This window comes from Palaemon carinicauda, chromosome 12 (assembly GCF_036898095.1).
Source record: "Palaemon carinicauda isolate YSFRI2023 chromosome 12, ASM3689809v2, whole genome shotgun sequence".
Taxonomy (NCBI): domain Eukaryota; kingdom Metazoa; phylum Arthropoda; class Malacostraca; order Decapoda; family Palaemonidae; genus Palaemon; species Palaemon carinicauda.
This window is the reverse complement of record NC_090736.1, coordinates 109,255,753-109,261,752: the sequence shown is the minus strand read 5'-3', so window position 1 is coordinate 109,261,752 and position 6,000 is coordinate 109,255,753. Positions and strand designations below refer to the sequence as shown.

General features: G+C 47.3%; 1 protein-coding gene across 2 annotated transcripts in view; it reads left to right on the top strand.

Moving 5' to 3' along the window:
* Nucleotides 1-6,000, top strand: part of LOC137650614 (general transcription factor IIF subunit 1-like) — a 232,211-nt gene that overhangs the window by 47,546 nt on the left and 178,665 nt on the right. The window lies entirely within an intron of this gene.

Here is a 6,000-nt window from a genome sequence, read left to right as displayed (position 1 = left end):
TCCACACACAGTATCGAAAATACCTAAACACTAAAACAAATCACATAACACTAAACCATCAACCATATACCACAACCCAGCAAAAATATTCAAAACTTAAAACTAAAGATAAGAGAAACCTCTTAAATATTTCATATACGTGTGTGGCCACCGTCGTCCACAGACTCCACACACTGGAAAAAGTCCTTAAGCCAATTGCCACAACTTCCTGGCAAACAATAACTGCAGTCGATTCGACTGTCCAATCACATTATTGGTGGTCATATTCATCATCATGTCATCATCATCATCATCATCATATCATCATCATCATCATATCATCATCATCATAAGAAACAAATCTTTTTTTTAGCCGGGTCTTCAATGCTCAAATTCTCTCTATATATAAATATCCGCAGTCTAATTCTATGTACTGATGGATCTACCTCGAAAGGGCTGTGTAAACTGAGGCAAAGGCGTTTCTACTATCGGTTTATGGCTAGGAAAAGAAGTCGGAAGAACTTTCCGTGCTGTATTGGCGACCAAATCATGGGTGACATTCTGGGCTAAAGAGGAAGCAACCTCTTTCACAAGTTCCTGCGGAAACAGATATGGAGACAGAGGTACAAACAGCAAATCAGACTTCTGACAAGGGGTAACACCCATGGAAAGGAAATAACACATCTGTGCTCTTTTCTTAAGAATTCCAGCTGTATAAAGGGCTGCTAATTCATTAGAGCCATCTCTAACAGCTTTGTCCATACACGACATGATCTGAATAATACTGTCCGTGTCAGTATTCTTAAAAGTCAAAACTTTCTTCCCCAAGGCTCCCAGAGTCCAATCGAGGAAGTTGAAAACCTCGAAAACTCTGAAGACGCCTTTGAGAAGATGGTCGAGTTCAGAAGTCGTCCAGTAAATCTTAGTCCGTCTCATGGCCAACCGACGAGAAGAGTCTACAAGGCTTGAGAAGTCTCCCTGGGCAGAGGCAGGAACTCCCAAGCCGAGAACTTCTCGAGGCAGGAACTCCCAAGCCGAGAACTTCTCCTGTCTCGTACCACACGCTTGACCTAGAAGCTAGTCTAGCTGGCGGAAAAGAGAAAGCAGACTTCACTAGATCTTTTTTGGACTGCAACCAGTCTCCCAACAGTCTTAAGGCTCTTTTCGATAATCTAGAAAGAACCATGTTGGTAAAAATAGGCGATTGAGCTGCCGACCCTAAGGTAAACTCCAAATGGGGGGAGCGTGGAGCAACAGGAACAAAGTGATTAGGAAACACTTCCGTAAACACTTACATGATTTTCTTAAGATCCAAAGAATGCTGTGTGGTCTTAGGCTCTTCTCCCTCCGAGAAGTCTTCCAAAATGTCAGCCGAGGAAAGGGGGTCATCAACCTCTTCCTCCGACAAGACTCAACTGAAGTAGAGATGTCTTTGTATGCCTGAATTTTGACTGCGGGATCTTGACGCTTGGCGTCACGTTCGACCGCTTGACATTCGGCATCAACTTGACGCTTGGCGTCATGATCAACTTGACGTTCGGCGTCATGATCAACTTGACGTTCGGCGTCACGTCTAACTTGACGTTCGGCGTCACGTCTAACTTGACGTTCGGCGTCACGTCGAACTTGACGTTCGGCGTCACGTCGAACTTGACGTTCGGCGTCACGTCGAACTTGACGTTCGGCGTCACGTCGAACTTGACGTTCGGCGTCACGTCGAACTTGACGTTCGGCGTCACGTCGAACTTGACGTTCGGCGTCACGTCGAACTTGACGTTCGGCGTCACGTCGAACTTGACGTTCGGCGTCACGTCGAAATTGACGTTCGGCGTCACGTCGAACTTGACGTTCGGCGTCACGTCGAACTTGACGTTCGGCGTCACGTCGAACTTGACGTTCGGCGTCACGCCTAACTTGACGTTCGGCGTCACGCCTAACTTGACGTTCGGCGTCACGCCTAAATTGTCGATCGGCGTCACGTTTAGTTGCATGGCGAACGCTTTCACAAGCTTCTTTGTTCGCTTGAAGCTCAGCTTCACGCCTGGAAGCTTGACGTTTTAGGTCAAGCTTATCAGAGTAATGATGTCCACGTTGCGAAGCTTCCTGACGTTGGGGAACTTGGTTAGTTACTTCCTTATCAGCAGAGTGATAAGACTGGATAAACGAGGACAGCTTAAGCTGCATGTCCTGTAGCAAACTAAACTTAGGGTCAACTTGCGGTAAAGTTGGAGCGGAAACGTCAGCAACAAAATCGCCTTCTTCATCGCTCGCGTCACGCAAAGATCGCCCAGAGGACGACATCCAGTCAGACGGTGGCGGCGGAGCATGAACTGAAGGAATAACAGATCCAGGAACTTATGCAGCAATAGGCTGGTCTGGACGCTTGTCAGAGCCAGACGTTCTAACAGGACATTTAGCAGGGGAACCTTCTTCAGAAGAAGGAAAACACTCTGGACTGCTCTAATGACTGCAGCCAGGCGCTTGAGGCAATAAAATGCGACGCTGATCTGCTCCAACCATTTTCCTCTTGAGAGATCTAGAAACTTGACGCCAGTCACGATTCGACTGCTTGCTGACCACTGCATCATCCGAAGATGAGGTAAACTTAACCTCACCTTTCCCATGGTGAGGGCGAGTGTCCCGTGTAATGTCAACAGGAACGCTTGAGGGGATGGCTGCTCGAGCGACTACACCTCTCATTCCCTTTTGCCGATTGACTTTCCTTCTCCCAGGGGTTGGGGAGCTTAGAAGTGGTCTAAGGCTGGTGAACGACAGGTTCGAGCAGACGCAGCCTTCACAGCACTGAACACATTAACCGCACTATTGGCACTAACACTGGCACTTTTAAGCTGATTAACATCGGACATAAGTTGATTCCGGTCCGTAGCAAGCGACTCTACCATAACACCAAGAGCTTGAATAGCGATCATCATGTCCTTAAGTATAGGTTCAGCGGTAACAGTAGGGGGATCAGGAACTACCACTAAAGGGGAAGGATTAGGTTCAGTTACACAGGAAGAGGATAATTCTCTAGAGTGAGAAGAACTACGTCTAACTCTATTTCTTTCTAACTTACGAGTATAGCAGTCGAAATCTAGCCACTCACTCTCAGACAACAAAATGCATTCACCACATCGATCCCTTAACTGACAAACTTTACCTCTACATTTAGTACAAATAGAGTGGGGATCGATAGAGACTTTAGGAAGGCGGGTTTTACAGCCTTTTACACACTTTCTATAAGCTGGGGAAGGGTCAGACATTTTGGAAAATTTAAGAGAGAGGTCAAAAAGAGCAATGGTCAAAGTAAATCAAAATTACAAACTCGTAGATAATTTGTATTTTTCCTAACTATACAAACCTTAGCTATTTGATAGGGGTATTACTTCCGGCGTAGCTGAAATGACGAGCCATTAATTTTTAACGAGGGTTTACTACCCATACCCGCTAGTTAGCGGGGGTAGGGGGGTAGCTTGTTACCCTCCCCCCCCTCTCACACACCTGTGCTTGAGCTCACTTTGCTTGGAGGTAGGACTTCAAGGGGGATAGGACTGGCGGGCAATTTTGGTTAAATAGCTAAGGTTTGTATAGTTAGGAAAAAAAATTATCTACGAATTTGTCATTTGTTCCGTAACTGGAATACAAACCACGCTATTTAATAGGGGTGACTCACCCATTAGGAAGGGTGGACGTCATAGCCAGTCCGGCTTTTGGATTTGCCCGGGGTCTCGTTATTTGAGTGTGTAAGCACCCAAGAAATAAGGAGTCCCTGCAACTTGCAAGAACCTTGCTGCACAACGACTGCGGCCTACGCAAGCTGTGTGTGAAGGTATGAAGAAGTGTGACTCGTCCTAGGAAGTTGTTCTGAACTTCTTTAGATGGAAACTTGTAGACTAGGACTTTCCCAATACCACCTCGTCACGGTATGGGGACGTAACAGTATTAATCTTAATATTAGGAACACAAGAGAGCATGGTTTACCTGCAGTGGTTTGAGGTCAGCTATGCAGAGAACCCAGGATGCTGTTTCCCCCAAGAGAGGGGATGATGAAGAAAAAAATAAGGGCCAGTCAAACCTTTTCATTCATGCAGACTAAAACCAGGTAACAATGCCCTCAACCTTCTGCTACTTGTCCAATAAGGAGCTTGAGGTTTTAAACCAGCTGTTGTGCAGCCACCACAGGGCCAATAGCGAACGTATCGAGTCTCCTGTGGGTCACGTCTTGCAGGTAGTGGGATGTGAATGTTGTTTGACGTTTCCACACCCCAGCTTGAAGAACCTTCGTCACTGAAAAATTTCTTTTGAAGGCCAGGGACGTAGCTATGCCCCTGACATCATATGCTCTAGGGCGACATGACGGAGGAGGGTCGGGATTCAAGGCCAGGTCAATGACTCTACGAATCCATACAGAGATGGTGTTCTTGGTGACCCTCTTCTTAGTCCTTCCTGTGCTGACGAATAGTGCTGGCACATGAGGACGGGCTGCAGCTGTTCTTTTGAGGTACAGCCTCAAGCTCCTTACTGGGCATAGTAAGAGATGGTCTGGGTCATCTGTTACAGTACGTAGACTAGAAATCCGGAAGGAGTCGAATCTAGGATCCGCCACTCCATGATTCTGAGTCTTGGCAATAAACTCAGGGACGAGGCTGAGTGTTACCTCCCCCCATCCCCTTGAATGGGCGATGTCATACGAGAGACCATGAAGTTCGCTGACTCGGTTGGCCGAGGTCAAAGCTAGCAGGAATACCGTCTTCCAGGTTAGGTGGCGATCTGATGCCTGGCGTAATAGTTCATAGGGAGGTCTCTTAAGAGACTTGAGAACTCTAACCACGTTCCATGAGGGAGGTCTCACTTCCGACTGAGGGAAAGTAAGTTCAATACTACATATGAGTAGAGAAAGTTCTAGCGATGAAGAAATATCCACTCCTTTCAGCCTGAAGGCTAGACTTAAGGATGAGCGATAGCCTTTCACTGCCGAGACTGAAAGGCGCATTTCTTCACGCAAATACACGAGGAACTCCGCTATTGTTGGAATAGTGGCATCGAGTGGACCAACGACACCATCCACAGAAAACTTTCCAATTTGCCTGGTAGACTGCTGCCGAAGACTTTCGCAGGTGTCCATACATCCTGATAGCAACATGTTGTGAAAATTCTCTCTCAGAAAGATGCTGGATAGTCTCCAGGCGTGAAGTTGTAGTGAACCTACGGCTTTGTGGAAGATGTTGGCATGTGGTTGTTTGAGTAGATTGTATCGTGGAGGGAGTCCTCTTGGTAGCTCCTTTAGGGGTTGCAGAAGGTTCGGGAACCATTCCGCGTGATGCCATAGCAGAGCTATGAGAGTCATTGAAAGATTGACTGATGTTCTGGTCTTGTTGAGTACCCTCATCAGACAGAATGGGGGAAAGGCGTAAAAGTCGATGTTGTCCCACCATTGTTGGAAAGCATCTTGCCAGAGAGCCTTGGGGTCTGGAACTGGGGAACAGTACAGCGGGAGCCTGAAGGTCAGGGCCGTTGCAAAAAGGTCCACAGTCGGAGAACCCCACAAAGTCAGGACTTTGTTGGCTACTAGATGATCCAAAGACCACTCGGTACTCACTATCTGAGATGCTCTGCTCAGATTGTCGGCAAGCACATTCCTTTTGCCCGGAATGAAGCGTGCCGATAGTGTTATCAAGCAGATTTCGGCCCATCTCAGTATCTCTACTGCTAGATGGGATAGTTGCTGTGAAAAAGTACCTCCCTGTTTGTTGATGTAGGCCTCTACTGTGGTGTTGTCGCTCATCACCACCACAGAGTGACTTGACAGGTACTGTTGGAACTGTTGAAGTGCCAGAAAGACGGCCTTCATCTCTAGGAGATTTATATGGAGGTACTTTTCTGACTCTGACCAGAGTCCTGAGGTCGTGTGGTGCAGCATGTGGGGCCCCCACCCTTTTTTGAAGCGTCAGAAAACAGCATCAAATCCGGGGGCAGGATTAGAAGGTCCACTCCCTTTCGTAGGTTCTCGTCTGCCACCCA